Source organism: Macaca mulatta, chromosome 7, assembly GCF_049350105.2.
Source record: "Macaca mulatta isolate MMU2019108-1 chromosome 7, T2T-MMU8v2.0, whole genome shotgun sequence".
Lineage (NCBI taxonomy): Eukaryota > Metazoa > Chordata > Mammalia > Primates > Cercopithecidae > Macaca > Macaca mulatta.
In genome coordinates, this window is record NC_133412.1 from 29310042 (window position 1) to 29327266 (window position 17225).

Below are 17225 nucleotides of genomic sequence, written 5' to 3' on the forward strand. Positions count from 1 at the left end.
TGTTGGTCAGGCTGGTCCCGAACTACTAACCTCAGGTGATTCACCTGCCTTGGCCTCCCAGGGTGCTGGGATTACAGGCCTGAGCCACTGCACCCGGCCAAGCATTGAAACTTTTTATAGCTACAGAATGGGATTTATTTATTTATTTATTTTTTGGAGAGGGAGTCTCGCTCTGTCACCCAGATTGGAGCGCGGTGGCGCGATCTCAGTGCACTGCAGCCTCCACCTCCTGGGTTGAAGCGATTCTCCTACCTCAACCTTCTGAGTAGCTGGGTGGCGCACGCCACCATGCTTGGCTAATTTTTTTTTGTATTTTTTAGTAGAGATGTGGTTTTACCCTGTTGGTTAGGCTGATCTCAAACTCCTGACCTCAGGTGATCCACCCATCTTGGCCTCTCAAAGTGCTGGGACTACAGGTGTGAGCCACTGCCTAGAATAGGATTAAGACCTAAAACCGGGCTGGGTGTAGTGGCTCACACCTGTAATCCCACCACTTTGGGAGGCTGAGGTGGGCGGATCACTTGAGGTCAGGAGTTCAAGACCAGCCTGGCCAACATAGTGAAACCCCCTCTCTAATACAAATGCAAAAATTAGCTGGGTATGGTGGCGCCACCTGTAATCCCAGCTACTGGAAGGCTGAGACAGGAGAGTAGCTTGAACCTGGGAGGCAGAGCTTGCAGTGAGCCGAGATCCTGCCACTGCACTCCAGCCTGGGCCACAGAGCCAGACTCCATCGCACACACACACACACAAAAACTAAACTAAAACTGGCCGGGCCCGGTGGCTCACTCCTGTAATTCCAGCACTTTGGGAGGCCGAGGCGGGTGGTCAGGAGTTTGAGACCAGCCTGCTCAACGTGGTGAAACCCCGTCTCTACTAAAAATACTACAATTAGCTGTGCGTGTGGTACAAGCCTGTAATCCCAGCTACTCAGGAGGCTGAGGCAGGAGAATCGCTTGAACCCGGGAGGCGGAGGTTGCAGTGAGCCGAGATTATGCCACTACACTCCAGCCTGAGTGACAAGAGCAAAACTCCATCTCAAAAAAAAAAAAAAAAAACCCAAAAAACTAAAACCAATTACATTAACATGACTTTACAATTCAACTATCTGCAATAAATATAACTTGAATTCCAAGAAACTCTTGCCCAAAACGGTGGAGTTGCAAATAACTTGATCGTGGTTTCAGGAACTTCCTAAAATCCATTTATCTCATTAAGTTACTGACAGAATTTGCCTTCATCAGGGTAAATAGCCCTCTGCTCTACTGAGTTTAACAACTATTTATCCCTTTAGGCTCTCTTCAAAACTCTCCCCATCCTCTGCCCACCCATCCTAAACTATGATATCACAAATTTGTCCCAAACCCAATCAGAACCCGTCACTGAAAAACCAGTCTTAAACCAGATCCCTGGGTTGGGTGTGGTGGCTCACGCCTGTAATCCCAGCACTTTGGAAGGGCGAGGTGGGTGGATCACCAGGTCAGGAGATCGAGACCATCCTGGTCAACATGGTGAAACCTCATCTCTACTAAAAATACAAAAATTAGCTGGGCGTGGTGGCGCGCGCCTGTAGTCCCATCTACTCAGGAGGCTGAGGCAGGGGAATCGCTTGAGCAGAGGTTGCAGTGAGCCGAGATCGCGCCACTGCACTCCAGCCTGGTGACAGACCAAGGCTCTGTCTCAAAAACAAACAAACAAAAACCAGATCCCCCAAATCTTGTAATTATTCCATCCTTGACCTCCCCTTTTGAAAAGGTACAAAGATTCTGTCAACTTAGTGTCTCCCTTACTATTGTAAGCCAACTTTGCATTATCCACAGGTTATTTACCCGAAGTCAGCAGTGACACTGGATTAAACGCTCCTTGAGGGAAGGCACAGTGCTTGGTATTTATTCTCCCACCTTCTCTGGGTGATCAAACATTGACGGAAGAGGAAGGTAAATGAGTTCTCAAACAGTGAGAGGAAAAATGTCCTTAGGATCAGAGGAGAGCCTACAGCAGGGGCAATGGGGCTGAAGGTAAGAGCTCTTGTTGCAGAAGTTGGAAATTCTGCGGTTGCAATAAGTCTCCCCTTTCTCTTGGTTTTATTCACTCATCACTTCTTCTTCACACCTGGTACTCAGCTGACGTTGTTTTAAATATTAAAAAATAGAAAGCATTCCAGCTCACCCCAACCACTTAACTTCATTACTCTGTGATTTTTTTTTTTTTTTTTTTTTGAGACGGAGTGTCACGCTTTCGCCCAGGCTGGAGTGTAGTAGCGCGATCTCAGCTAACGGCAAGCCCCCGCGGGGTTCACGCGATTCTCCTGCCTCAGCCTCCCGAGTAGCTGGGATTACAGATGTGAGCCACCACACCTGGCTTGTTTTTGTATTTTTAGTGGAGACGGGGCTTTCACCATGTTGGCCGTGCTGGTCTCGAACTCCTGGCCTCAGGTGATCTGCCCGCCTGGGCCTCCCAAAGTGCTAGGATTACAGGCGTGTACCACCACGCCCGGCCCTTTGTGATTTTTTTTGAAGTGGCCTTTGCCTCACTCTTGAAGATGCCCATAATAATGGCTAAGGGGCTGTTGTATGGTTCTCATCGGCATTGTATGGTGATGAAGTCATTGAAAAAATATGCTGACCTGCATCTCTAATTTCATAAATACTAAATTTCACATAAACACTGGAAAGGCTCCTTGGACTCAATATGCCATTAAAAGTAATGTAAGTTTGCTTTTAGCCAAGAAGTGGGCCCAAGAAGGTACCCATCCACCTTTCTACGTTTCACAGTGCATCCATTTTCAAATTCAAATTATCCTATCCCAGTTCCTGCAACAAGGCAGGTACTCTGGCCTCCCAGTCTTTGCTTACACTGTTCTCTCGGCAGAAACACCCTCCCCTTCACCTCCTGGTTACATCCGCTCCTCCAAGATCTAGCTGAAAGGCCACCCGTGGCGACCTCTCCTAAAAGCCTTCCTGCATACTCTCTGGCAGAATGAATGACCTCAGTACTTGGCCTCGGACGCGTCTGCCTTGTGCTCCGGCTGCCGCCTTCCAGCCTAATCCATCTGGAGGACCAGCCTTCCTGGAGACTGAGGCCTCTTCCTCTCGGATTGCCCAGTGCTCTGCACGTAGTAGGTGCTTAGTAAACGCTCGCACTGGGTTTGGTCACTTTGTTCCCTTAATGCCGGGGCAGGTAGTGGAGCAGAGACGGCCCCGGCTGTCTTCCTTCTTGCCCGCCCGCAGGCAAAGCCCCCGGAGGCGCAGGACTAGCCGCGTGCCTTTCCCACCGCCCCCGCGGCGCGCACAGCCCAGTCACGGGCGCTGGAAATTCCGGCGCGTGCGGGCGCGCTGGGCAGGGCGGGGGCGGGAGAACCCGTGGAGTGAGCCTGTGACGTGAGGGGGCGTGGCACGGCGAGGCCCCGCCCCCTCTCCCTCGCCCTCTCTCGCGGGTCGGGGTTACATGGCGGCGACTGCGGCAAAGCGAGAGCCTCGGAGACGCCGCTGCTGCCAGCACAGCCGGAGACCTGAGCCGACACTGGGGGCTGTCCGCGGGTCCCGCACTCTCTCAATGAGTCGGAGAAATCCCGTGAGTGTGTGTGTGTACGTGTGCGGGGTGCGCCGGCGGGGCGGCTCGGGAGGGCGCCGCGGCGGGCCCGGCAGCGGCGGAGCCGGCTCCCTCCTCCATTGTGTGTGACCCTCCGGCGGCTGCCGCTCAACAAAGGCGCTTTTGTTTGGTCTGCCGCCCGCCCCCTGCTCGTCCGCTTGCCCGCTCTCTCGGGCCTGGCCGGCGCGTCCCCGCGCGGGCCGGCGGGCGGCGGGCCGGGGTCTCCGCGTGGGGCCGGCGAGGCGGCCAGTGGGCCCCTCCCACCCGGCACGCCCCTCGCCGGTCGCCCTGCCGGGCTGAGCCCGTTCCCTGGCCCCGCACGCCGGCTGCCGCCCCGCCACCTGCGCCCGGCTCCGCGGGTTCGAAACCCAGCCGGACCGGAGGGCGGGCGAGCGAGAGGCGGCGGCCCGGGGAACATGAGGTGGCGTGGAGTCTCGCCTTCCTGGCACTCTGCCTTTCGAAATGCTCCCGCGTCTCCTCCCCCGTCCCACCCGGTGACTCGGCCTCAGCTGACTCCGGCCGGGCAAAGTCTCCAGTGGCGTAGCGCGCAGCGCTCTCCCGGCTCGCCTCAGAGCCCTGAAGTCCGCCCAAGTTTTGAGTCTAGCCATGAATGAGGTACTGAAAACTCGGAGACGAAATTCCTAATTTCCTCCCCCGGCCCTGCAGTCTTGCCTTAGCTTCTTTCGGGACCTTAAGTGGTGTTCTGTGAAAGTGCCCAAATGAAAGCTTGTTTTGTCGGTTCACCAGAAAGGGCCTTGTCACTTTGCTGTGCATTTTAGTCCGCCTTGTGAGTTGTGTCGAAAAGTAAAGGTGTTTTGGCAACCTTTTGTTTATTGACGAGTGTAGGACCCAACCGGTTCAGGTGTTACGGGGGAGCTCTGTGCAGCAGGAGCTTCTCGATTCCTTTCCTGTTTTATTTTTTCTTTTGCTTGTTCATTGGAAAAGGTCCAGTGAAAGGGACTGGTGAGTTGGAATTAGAAGCCGACTTGTATTAACGTCGTAATTCATGTTCATTGCTAAAGATGCAGTCTAAGTAATGACTTTTTTTTTTTAATTTTAACGGATACAGATGATTTGTCAAGGGGAAAAATTAACATGCCGTACAATGAAGAGCAAGCAGCTTCAGAGTAATTTTCTGATGGCTGATTCTTCTAGCCTGTCTCTTACAGTTCCGATTGGGCATGTCCTCTCTCTTTAACGCTGGAAAACCGAGATGGAAAGAATGATCTGACCAGAAGAATGTAGGGTCCAAACAGGGCCTGGCCCTGAAATCAGGAATTTCTTCATAGAAATGTCAGATTTTAATTTTTAAAAAATAATTTTGAATTGGGTGAAAGAAACTTTGTCTTTAGATAGTAATTGTTCAAACATGTTTATGAAGTGTTTGCTATGTGCCAGGGAGTGTAAAGTCTTTTCACATATGTTACATCATTTATTAAGAATTGCCTTGTTAAGCGTGTCAAATTATTTATTGATGTCCTGAATTCAGTAATTGCAGTTAATCTAGAAAATATGCCAGATTTGAGCAGAACATATTTGATCACCTAGGTATTACTGTTCAGAAGAAAACACTGGAAAATGGAGAATATTTTAGGAAAAACTTCGTATATGAGGATATTTTGGAATTCAGTTATTTGCAAAAGAGGATTAGAAGTAGTCGTTGGCTACTTGTGATTAAAAAATCCAGAGAAGAGTGATCTGAAGTAAGTTAATTTTGCAATTAAAAAAATGCACTCATTCTAAAGACAAATGTTAGCACTAAAAGTGTTGCAGTGCTTTACATAAATTCATTTAAAGCATCGTGAGAATCAACTGACAAAATAGTAAGGTTTGCTGACTCAGGGTCCTTTGCTGAAGGGGATGGGGTCGGGTAGGAGGAAGCTTACAAGTGCTGCTGCAAGTTTTGAGTTGGATGATGACTCATGCTGCCCACGGACTGCTACGTGGCTTTTTTTTTTTTTAAATTGTATTTTTTTTTAAATGATAGGCTAAAATGTTCCTGTCCACATTGAAATTCTCTCTCATTTTTTTCTGAAGAGGAACAGCAGTTTCTATAAAGTAATGGCTTCTTAAATTGCATTTTAAAAGGATATCCTATACCCTACAGGTGGAATTGTGTAACGTTTGCTGAGAGGAAAGGTAAAACCAATTGCTGGTCAGGTGCTGAAATTAAATGTTTGATACTAACAGGTTTTTGGCTACTGCTGAGAGAGATTTGTTACAGGTTATTTATAAAGGACAGATAGTACTTTTATGGTGTCGTTAGAAATTGACCTTATATTTTTATTGGTTATGTGAGTTATCTTTATATTTAATATTTAATCAGATATGGCTCTGAATATGAAAGTTTCACTCTCATGGAATTATTAAAACATGATTATATGTTGTGCTTTGTGATTTATGTGAATTTTCTGTTTTAATAAAGACAATTTGAAATAGGTATTAGGCACTATTTTTCATTTTTTTTTAAGATAAGCTGAATGTACAGTTCCAAATTTAAAACTTTAAGTTGAAACTTGGTAATAAGATACATCTTTTGACTGATTTTAAAACAGGCAACGTTTAGCAAGTTGGCTTAAAATAAGATTGAGAGGGGGAAAAAGATTGAGAATGGCAGTTTAAGAGTGGGGCTGGGTGCGGTGGCTCACACCTGTAATCCCAGCACTTTGGGATTCCACTGAGGTGGAAGGATCGCTTGAGGCCAGGGGTTCAAGACCAGTATGGGCAACATAACAAAACCCTGTCTCAATTTTTAAAATAAAAGAAAAATTTCCCACCCATCCTCTAGTTTTTCTGTGTATACTGTTTAATTTTTCAAATGGATTTGAGGAGTTTGTGGACAGTAAAGTGTTTGTTGTTGTTTTTGTGAGACAGGGTCTTGCTCTGTCACCCAGGCTGGAGTGCAATGGTGCGATCACTGTTAACTGCAACCTCTACTTCCTGGGCTGAGGTGATCCTCCTACCTCAGCCTCTTGAGTCCCTGGGACTACAGCTGTGTGCGACCATGCCTGGCTAGTTTTTGTATTTTTTGTAGAGATGAGTTTTCACCATGTTGCCCAGGCTGTTCTTGAACTCTTGGGCTCAAGCAATCTGCCTGCTTCAGCCTTCCAAAGTGTTGGGATTACAGGCATGAGCCCCTGCTCCCGGCCCGTAAAATGTATTGTTAATGTGAATTAAATTTTTGGAACTATTTTGGAAGAGTATTGCGTGCTTTATATCTAGAGGATTTTTAAATAAAGTTTAATTCAAACTTAAAAAAAAATTCTAGTAAAGGAAACATAAAAATACAAAGTATTGAAAATTTTCAGAGCATCACATTACTTAGAGGTTTAACACATTTCCGGCATTGTTTTCAAATATAGGTAATTAGCTGTGGTGTGCATAATTCAGAGTTTAAAAACAAACTGAAGCCAGGGCAGTGGCTAACGCTTGGAATCCCAGCACTTTGGGAGGCTGAGGCGAGACTCCAAAAAACAAACAAACAAACAAAAACTGGATATCTTAGCTTGCTTCCTATCTGCAAGGTACTGTTTTATGAAATGCTGAGCCTTCTCACCACTGCTATCCAATTCCTTGTTACTTTTGAACCATTCGAACCTTGTGTTACTCTAGGTCCCCTGTTAAAATGGAAAGAAGATGCCTCAGAAGTAAATTCTGTGTGGCATTGTTGGCTGCCTTCATTAGTTCCTTCAGCCTGTTTTGTGGGCTGTTACATTACACTACAACCTGCCTGTGGTATGGGAATATTGCTTATTTTTATTGCTGAGAGCCTTGACTGAGACTTTAAGAAAACAACTCCAATGTTACTGTAGTTAATGGCATTTTCCAGGGGTTGCTTTCATGTGAAGTTGATGCTTTTAAGGTGACAGTGATGTGGGCCAAGTCCAGCACTGGTTTTTTCATCTCCATGAACTGCCTATTTGGAAAATACTGTGTGGCTCTCTGATAGAGTTGGTTTTTTTGTTTGTTTGTTTTTTGTTTTTTGTTTTGAGATGAGTCTCACTCTGTTGCCAGGCTGGAGCGCGGTGGCGCCATCTTGGCTCACTGCAACCTCCGCCTCCCACATTCAAGCGATTCTTCAGCTTCAGCCTCCTGAGTAGCTGGGACTTCAGGCACATGCCACCATGCCCAGCTAATTTTCGTATTTTTTTTTTTTTTTTTTTAGTAGAGACGGGGTTTCATTATGTTGGCCAGGATGGTCTCGCTCTCTTGACCTCCTGATCCACCCACCTGGGCCTCCCAAAGTGCTGGGATTACAGGCGTGAGCCACTGTGCCCGGCCCATAGAGTTCTAAAAGTTTTGTCTTTTATACATGTCAGTCTTCTAAGTCCATTTCTAAAAACTTGTTCAGAGATTGAATGCTTATATAGCAAATAAAATTTTCCCATTAATTTTCATTAAATTTGGTGGTTTTTTCACAGAAAAAAAATGGTATCATAAAACTTGTTTTTAGAATCCTAGCATTTACCTCAGAAAAGTCTGCCTCTGCAGAGTGCAAATCTATATGCATTTAATTCTGTACAATCATAAAACTTTTAAAATATTACTGTTTTGGAGGTGTCATGGGCATTATCTTGCTTCATTCATGTACATCATTTGACAGTTAAGGAAACTAAGGCCTGGAGAGATCTAAGACCTTGGTACTGAAAGTGTGAATTCTGGACCAACAGTATTAGCATTACCTGCGAACTTGTTAGAAGTTAGAATCTTGACCTCATCTCAGTCCTACTGAATTAGAATCTTAGAATCTACATTTTTTTTGTAAATAAGAGGCACAATCTTGCCCTGTTGCCCAGTTTGGATCGGAGTGTAGTGGTGTGATCATAACGCACTGCCACCTGGAACTCCTGGACTCAAGTAATCCTCTCACCTCAGTAGCTGGAATACAGGTGTGTGCCATCATACCCTGCCTTTTTTTTTTTTTTCTTTTTTTTTAAGAAGTGGAGTCTCGCTGTGTTGCCCATGCTGTTGTCAAACTCCTGGCCTCCTACCATGCTGGGAAGAACCTACATTTTAACAAGATTTTTCAAGTCATTCAGTGCGCATTCAGTTTGAGAAGCACTGCTTAATGATGCATACACCTGGGCAGTATAGTGAGACCCTGTCTCTACAAAATAAATATGAGACAGTTGTGGTGTGCGCACCTGTAGTCCCAGCTACTTTAGAGGCTGAGATGAGAGGATTGCTTGAGCCCAGGAGGTTGAGGCTGCAGTGAGCCCTGATTGCACCACTGCGTTCCAGCCTGGGCAACAGCAAGAGACCCTGTCTCAAAAAAATACGTAAATAAATAAAAATTAAAATGATGCATACATGGTTGTTCAGCTTGTTAGTCTTCTGAGCTGCTCTTTCCACTGACCCTTCTGAAAAAAGTCAAATGGAAAATGTAGAAGCTAATCACTGCCCAGTTGAACTTTCTATGATGATAGATGTGTTCTGTGCTTTCCAGTGAGGTAGCCATTGGCCATGTGTGACTGTTGAATACTTGACGAGCAAGTAGTGCACTTGAGGAATTGAATTTTTTATTTAATTTTAGTTACTTTAAATAGCTGGACGTAGCTGGTGGTTACATGGACAACACAGATCTAGATGATCTTTGCCCACTCTAAAATCTAAGTTGTAATTTAATAATGGGTTAGACTCAGTTTAATAATTTTTCTCTCCTAATGTACAAATTGGAGAGAGGGTATGTTGACTTAGTTTTTCTAGTATGCCCAGATATTATTTTAGTATGTATTATAAAACAGTGCTGATTTTCTAATTGATACATCTGTGTTCAATAAAGTAGATAATCTAAGTTGTAAGAAAGTCCATTCCTTCCCATCTTAAGAGGTATTTTCACTTGTATTTTTAAAAAGTGGCTATTATTTGCTTAGTTATTCTGTGGAAAGCATTGACAGGATAGTTTTTGCCTCTGGCCTAGTACCTCTAGGCTTGTTGGCACTTGTTGGTAACTTCCAGATTGATCTGCTGTTTATGTTAATTCCAGGTGCAGAAACAGAGTGGTTCATAACCTCCCACCTTTTTTTTTTTTTTTTGAGAGGGAGTTTTGCCCTTATTGCCCAGGCTGGAGTGCAATGGCGTGATCTTCACTCACTGCAACCTCCGCTTCCTGGGTTCAAGTGATTCTCATGCCTCAGCCTCCCAAGTAGCTGGGATTATAGGCATGCGCCACCACACCCAGCTAATTTTGTATGTTTAGTAGAGATGGGGTTTCAACCATGTTTGAAGTAGATAAAGTAACCTAACCTCAGGTGATCCACCTGTCTCGGCCTCCCAAAGTGCAGGGATTACAGGCGTGAGCCACCACGCCTGGCCTTAACCTCCCACCATATGCAATGGGAAAATTCTAACCCTGTAGTCACAGGCCTATGTCCAAATTCCGGCATTTACTGTGTGTGTAATTTCATGAAGTTGCTTTTCTTAGAGTCATTGTTCTTGTTTATAAAATGATATTTACAAGACTGTAGTTAGAGAAGAGAGAAATAATTTGTCATTTAGAAAATGCCTGTCATGGCTGGGCGCGGTGGCTCACGCCTGTAATCCCAGCACTTTGGGAGGCCGAGGTGGGCGGATCACAAAGTCAGGAGTTCTAGACTAGCCTGGCCAACATGGTGAAAACCCGTCTCTACTAAAAATACAAAAAATTAGCCAAGTGTGGTAGTGCATGCCTGTACTGCCAGCTACTCTGAAGGCTGAGGCAGGAGAATCACTTGAACCCAGGAGGTGGAAGTTGCTTTGAGCCGAGATCGCACCATTGCACTCCAGCCTGGGCGACAGAGCGAGACTCCATCCTGAGAAAAGATAAAACAAAATGCCTGTCGTGGCCGGGCATGGTGGCTCATGCCTGTAATCCCAGGACTTTGGGAGGCCGAGGCGGGCAGATGACAAGGTCAGGAGTTCAAGACCAGCCTGGCTAGCATGGTGAAACCCCGTCTCTACTAAAAATACAAAAAAGCTGGCCATGGTGGTGGGTGCCTGTAATCCCAGCTACTCGGGAGGCTGAGGCAGGAGAATTGCTTGAACCCAGTAGGGGGAGTTTGCAGCAAGCTGAGATCATGTCACTGCACTGTAGCCTAGGCAACAGAGCGAGACTCCTTCTCAAAAAAAAAAAAAAAAAAAATAGAAAATGCCTGTCACATAATAGGTTCTTAGTAGATATGAGTTACCTACCCTCCCCCTTCTGCTTGGATTTTATAGCCCTCTGTAATTGAGTTATATGCTTAAGATTCGAATCAGGCATAATACATATTTTGAGTCTTGGTCTCTACCAGTTACTGTAATTTCATGCCTTGCCTCATTCACGTTGTATCCCGTGTAGATTTCGCCACTTGTGCTCTGGATTTCTTCTCTTGACTTTTTTTTTAATCTTAATTTTTGTTTGTGTGTAGATGGGGTCTCCCTATGTTGCCCAGGCTGGACTCAAGCAGTCATCCTGCCTCGGCCTCAAAAAGTGCTGGGATTACAGGCATGAGCCACTCTGCTCAGTCTGTTGATTTCTCTTTATTTATGTATTTATCGTTTATTGAGATGGAGTCTCACTCTGTTGGCCAGGTTGGAGCGCAGTGGCATGATCTTGGCTCGCTGCAGCCTCCACCTCCCAGGTTCAAGTGATTCTTCTGCCTCAGCCTCTTGAGTAGTTGGGACTACAGGTGCCCCCCACCATGCCCGGCTAATTTTTGTATTTTTAATAGAGATGAGGATTCGTCTCTGTGTTGGCCAGGCTGGTCTTGAACTACTGACCTCAAGTGATTTGTCTGCCTTGGCCTCCCAAAGTGCTGGGATTGCAGGTGTGAGCCACTGCACCCTGTCAGCCTGTTGACTTCTTAAGGACTTACCTCGTTCTTGCCTGCATCATGAATTTTTCCCTTTCTGGATCATCTTTATTAGTATACAGATGTGCTTTAGAGCTGTACTGTCCAGTATGGTAGCTACTAACCAACAGTGCTTTCTGCAATGAAATGTGTGGCTGTTAAAAGAAAAATTTAAAAAATTTTGTTCCTCAGTGATGCTAGCCATATTTCAGTTGTTCAGTAGCCATAGATGGCTAATGGCTACTTTATTGGACAGTGCAGATATAGAACATCCCTATCATTGCAGACAGCACTATTGGACAGCAGCTCTAAGTGAGGCTTCCTTCTTTATAAGCCCTCTCCCCCATTCCACATTATTCTCTAGCTATAGCCTCATTTCTCTGATTCTCCTCCAAACCAGTTTTCAAAAGTTGTCATTTTGTGCTCTCTCTACTTTCCTTTGCTTCTCAGCCTACTACAGATTGGCCTCCATTCTTACCACTAAAACTACTCTAATCAAGGTTACCAGTGGTTTCTGTTGACTAAATTCGTCTTACAGGCTCTTGTAGGAGCATTCAGTGTAGTTGACCACTGTTTTCTGCCTGTTCATCTACTTCTCATTTTATGAGACATGTTCTTGTTTTCCTTCACTTTACTCCTTGTTATACTGTATTTTTTTTTTTTTTTTTTTTTTTTTCTGAGATGGAGTCTTGCTGTCCTCCAGGCTGGAGTGCAGTGGAGCAATCAATGTCTGCTCACTGCAACTGCCACCTGCTGGGTTCAAGTGATTCTCCTGCCTCTCAGCCTCCCCGGTAGCTGGGATTACAGGCGCACACCACCACGCCTGGCTAATTTTTGTAGTTTTAGTAGAGACGGGGTTTCACCATGTTGGTCAGGCTGGTCTTGGAACTCCTAACCTCAGGTGATCCATTGACCTTGGCCTCAAAGTGCTGGGATTACAGGTGTGAGCCATTGCACCTGGCCCTTTTTTTTTTTTTTTTTTTTTTTAAAAACAGGCTTCTCTCCTTTACCTGCATCTAAGTATTGGCATACCTAAGACAGGATAAAACTCCTGGGTTTTTTTTTTTCACCCTCTTTTTCTAAATTCATCCCCTAGGTGGTCTCATTCAACTCATTGTTTTAAATGCCATCTATATGTGAATCATTCTTATATTTATGTTTCTGGTTTAGACTTCTTGCCTGAGCTCCAGACATACTATCCAACTGCCTTGCTAGACATTACCACTTAGTAACCTAGTAGTCAGTTGTCTAAATATACTTCACATGTCCAAAATAGAACTCTCTTCCATAATATTCTTCCAGTCTTTGCCTCTTCCGTAACTGGCACCTAGGAGTTATCCTTGAATCCTGTTTTTCCCTTATCCCATAGCTAATCCATCATCAAGTTCTTTTGGTCTCCAGAATATCACTGAAATCTATTTATTCAATGATCTGTTTTATATCTTTATTTCTACCACCCTAGTCTCAGCCACCATTATGTCACCTGGCTTACTGAAATAGCTCTTAACTGGTTTTTGCTTTTACTCAGCTACCTTGTTCAGACATTCTTTCTCCCAGTAACAAGAATCTTCTTTCAAAAATGTAAATGAAATAGTGTAGATTGCCTGCTTAAAGTGGTTTCCTAGTTTTTCTTTGGTCTTAGTTATGAGATTCAGAATCCTGCCTCACGTGTTCTTCCTATCTTACTGCTACCTCCTTTCCTACGCCCTTTGCTGGAGATGCTGTGGCTACACTGGCATTTCTTTTGCTCCAAAATGCCAAGTTTTGTCCCACCTTAGGTTGTTCAATTTGTTGTTTCCTCTGTTAGGAATGCCCTTCTCCCATCTCTTAGCAATGCTGGTAGCTTCTTATTCAGGTTTCAGCTCCTCAGAGGGCCATTTCCCAGCTACTAGGCCAAATCTGAATTTGTTGATTAGCTAACTTATTTGCTGGTCTGTCCTTACTAGACTGCAAGCTCTTTGGAAGCAGAATAACCTTGTCTGTCTTATTCTCTACTGTATCGTCATACAGTGCCTTTCACATGCTAAGTGCTCAGTAAATTTTTGTGGACTGTATAAAATGTTTGATTCCTTTAAATCTCGGAAGGGAAAAACTGCATTAATAATTGCATTGTACCCAGTGTAACATGATTCTGGACTGGGTCCTTTACGTCCCAAGTACATGATTGGGATTATTGCAGAAACTTAAATGGGGTCTGATTATTAGATGGTAGTACTATACCAGCATTAATTTCCTGATTTTGATGATTATATTTTAGTTATGCAGAAGAAGGATTTTTTTTTTTTTTTTTTTTTTTTTTGAGACAGAATCTCAGTCTGTTGCCCAGGACGAAGGAGTACAGTGGTGCAATCTCAGCTCACTGCAACCTGCACTTCCCAGGTTCGAACAATTCTCCTGCCCCAGCCTGCGGAGTAGCTAGGACTACAGGCATGCGCTACCCTGCCCAGCTAATTTTTTTTGTTTGTTTTTTTGGTTTTTTTTTGAGACAGGCTCTCACTTTGTTACCCAGACTGGAGTACAGTGGCGCGATCTCGGCTGACTGCAGTCTCTGCCTCCTGGGTTCAAGCAGTTCTCATGCCTCAGCCTCCCGAGTTGCTGGGATTACAGGCGCCACCTTGCCCGGCTCATTTTTTTTGTATTTTTAGTACAGACAGGGTTTCACCGTGTTGGTTGGACTGGTCTTGAACTCTTGACCTCAAAGGATCCACCCTCCTTGGCCTCCCAAAGTGCTGGGATTACAAATGTGAGCCACCACGCCTGGCCTTAATTTTTGTATTTTTAGTAGGGAGACAGGGTTTCCCCCTGTTGGCCAGGCTGGTTTCAAACTCCTGATGTCAAGGGATCCGCCCACCTTGTCCTCCCAATGTGCCAGGATTACAGGTATGAGCCGCCGCGCCCGGCCAGAAGAAGGTCTTTGTCTTTAGGAAATATACTCTACTCAAAGGATTGGGGAGTGAAGGGAGATATGTACTAGTCAATTAAAAAAAAGGTACAGTGAGAGATCTTGGAATTTGGTTTACAAACCTGGTTCAAATCCTGGCTCTCTCATTTATGTGTGATCTTGAATGTATTTTTTAAATTCTCTAAAATAAAGATTATAATATTTGTTTTGCCTATTGGGAGGATTTAGTGTAAGGGTATATGTCCAACACAATGCTTCACATATAATACAATCTCAATAAAACCTTGCTTATATTCTTTTAAAATTCAAATATTAGAAAATGTTGACCAGGCATGGTGGTTCACGCCTGTAATCTCAGCACTTTGGGAGGCCCAGGTGGGAGGTTTGCTTGAGCCCAGGAGTTCAAGACTAGTTTAGGCAACATTGTGAAACCTTGTCTCTACCAAGATAATAAAAAAATTGAACCAGGCGGGGCTGCTCACACCATGGGCATAGCTACTCAAAAGGCTGAGGTGGTCCACCCACCTTGAGCACTGGTGGCGGAGGTTGCAATGAGTCATGTTCATGCCACTGCACTTCAGCCTGGGCGAGCGAGACCCTGTCTCAAGATATAAATAAAATAAAAATTTCAACATTTTATTTTCATGTTCAGTACTATGACTTCCTTTATAATATGAACAAATAATTTTTTTTTTTTTTGAGACGGAGTCTTGCTCTGTCACCTGGGCTGGAGTGCAGTGGCGTAATCTCGGCTCACTGCAAGCTCCGTCTCCCAGGTTCACGCCATTCTCCTGCCTCAGCCTCCCGAGTAGCTGGGACTACAGGCGCCCTCCACCATGCCTGGCTTATTTTTTGTATTTTTAGTAGAGACGGGGTTTCACTCTGTTAGCCAGGATGGTCTCGATCTCCTGGCCTCATGATCCGCCTGCCTCGGCCTCCCAAAGTGCTGGAATTATAGGTGTGAGCCACCGTGCCCAGCCCAGTAATTTTTAATTTTTAAGTTTTTTTTTTTTTTTGAGACAGAGTCTTGCTCTGTCGCCAGACTGGAGCGCAGTGGCGCAATCCCGGCTCACTGCAACCTCCGACTCCCTGGTTCAAGTGATTCTCCTGCCTCAGCCTCCTGAGTAGCTGGGATTACAATCGTGTGCCACCATGCTTGGCTAATTTTGTATTTTTAATAGAGATGGGGTTTCTGCATGTTGGCCAGGCTGGTCTCTAACTCCCAATCTCAGGTGATCCACCTGCCCTGGCCTCCCGAAGTGCTGGGATTACAGGCGTGAGCCACCGCACCTGGCCATGGATAGATATTTTTAATAGGCTTTTTATATTTTCGAGATGTTTACCCTTTCTGAGTTTTTTATTCCTCTCTGTAGATCTGGGGTTGGTTACATTTTTCTTTCATCCTAAAGGACTTCTTTTAGCATTTCTTGAAGTGAAAATCTGCTGGAGACAGATTCTATCCATTTTTTTTAATACTTTTTTTCTTTTTTTGTTTTTTGACGCGGAGTTTCACTCTTGTCGCCCAGGCTGGAGTGCAATGGCGCAATCTTGGCTCACCGCAACCTCTGCCTCCCACATTCAAGTGATTCTCCTGCCTCAGCCTCCCTAGCAGCTGGGGTTACAGGCATGCGCCACCACACCCAGCTAATTCTGTATTTTTAGTAGAGATGGGGGTTTCTCCATGTTGGTCAGGCTGGTCTCAAACTCCTGACTTCAGGTGATCTGCCCGCCTCAGCCTCCCAAAGTGCTGGGGTTACAGGCGTGAGCCACTGCGCCCAGCCTCCTTTTTAAAATGGAGACAGAGCCTCACTGTGTTGGTCAGGCTGCTCTTGAACTCAAGTGATTATCTCACCTCAGCTTCCTGAGAAGTAGCTGGGATTACAGGCATAAGCCACGGTGCCTGGCATCTTTCTGCTTTTGTCTTTTTGAAAAGGTCTTCATTTTTGAAGGTTATTTCCCTTAGATACAGAATTCTGGTGTGATGATTAGTATTAGGTGTCAACTTGATTGGATTGAAGGATGCCTAGATAGCTGGTATTGTTTTTGGGTGTGTCTGTCAGGGTGTTGCCAGAGGAGATTGACCTTTGAGTCAGTGGACTGGGAGAGGAGGACTCACCCTCATCAGTGTGAGTGGGCACCATCCAATTGGCTGCCACTGAGGCTAGAACAAAGCAGGCGGAAGAAGATGGGATAAGGCTGGCTTGCTGAGTCTTTTGGCTTTCATTTTTCACCCGTACTGGATGCTTCCTTCTGTTCCTCCTGCCCTTGAACATCAGACTGCAGATTCTTTGACCTTTGGACTCTTAGACTTAGACCAGTGGTTTGTTGGGGGTTCTCCAGCCTTCTGCTGCAGATAGAAGGCTGCACTGTTGGCCTCCCTGCTTTTGAAGCTTTTGGACTCGGATTGAGCCACTACTGGCTTATTTCTTCCCCAGCTTGCAGACGGCCTGATGTGGGACTTCTTCGCCTTGTGATTCTGTGAGCCAATTCTCCCTAATAAGCTAATGAGCTCCTTTCATATATACATATAACCTATTATTTCTGTCCCTGTCGAGAACTGTGACTAATACATCTGGGTTGATAGGTTTTGTTTTTTATTTTGTTTTTTCTTTATTTTCTTTTTGGGTTGATAGTTTTGTTTTTTTTTTTTCTTTTGGTACTTGAAAAATATTCTATTGTCTTCTGATTTTCATTGTTTCTGGTGATAAATCAGCGATCATTCTTATTCTTCTTCTCCAGCGTATACTTTCTCTCTTTTCCCTGGTTGCTTTTTTTTCCAAGTTGCTTTTATTTTATTTTTTGGAGATGGAGTTTAGCTCTTGTTCCCCAGGCTGGAATGCAGTGGTGCGATCTCAGCTCACCGCAACGTCTGCCTCCTGGGTTCAAGCAATTCTCCCCTGCCTCAGCCCCCTGAGTAGCTG

The 17225-nt window shown here is 45.1% G+C and overlaps 1 protein-coding gene across 4 annotated transcripts in view; it reads left to right on the forward strand.

Moving 5' to 3' along the window:
• The first annotated feature begins 3417 nt into the window (after positions 1-3417).
• Positions 3418-17225, forward strand: part of MAPK6 (mitogen-activated protein kinase 6) — a 48473-nt gene continuing 34665 nt past the window's right edge. Inside the window, exon 1 of one of the 4 annotated variants that reach the window (XM_077939430.1) lies at positions 3418-3587. The gene's annotated coding sequence lies outside the window, so the exon portion shown is untranslated. Of the gene's footprint in view, positions 3588-3788; positions 4207-4456; positions 4555-17225 lie in introns of those variants that run through there. The other 3 variants (XM_015142257.3, XM_015142258.3, XM_077939427.1) reach the window with 3 other exon arrangements.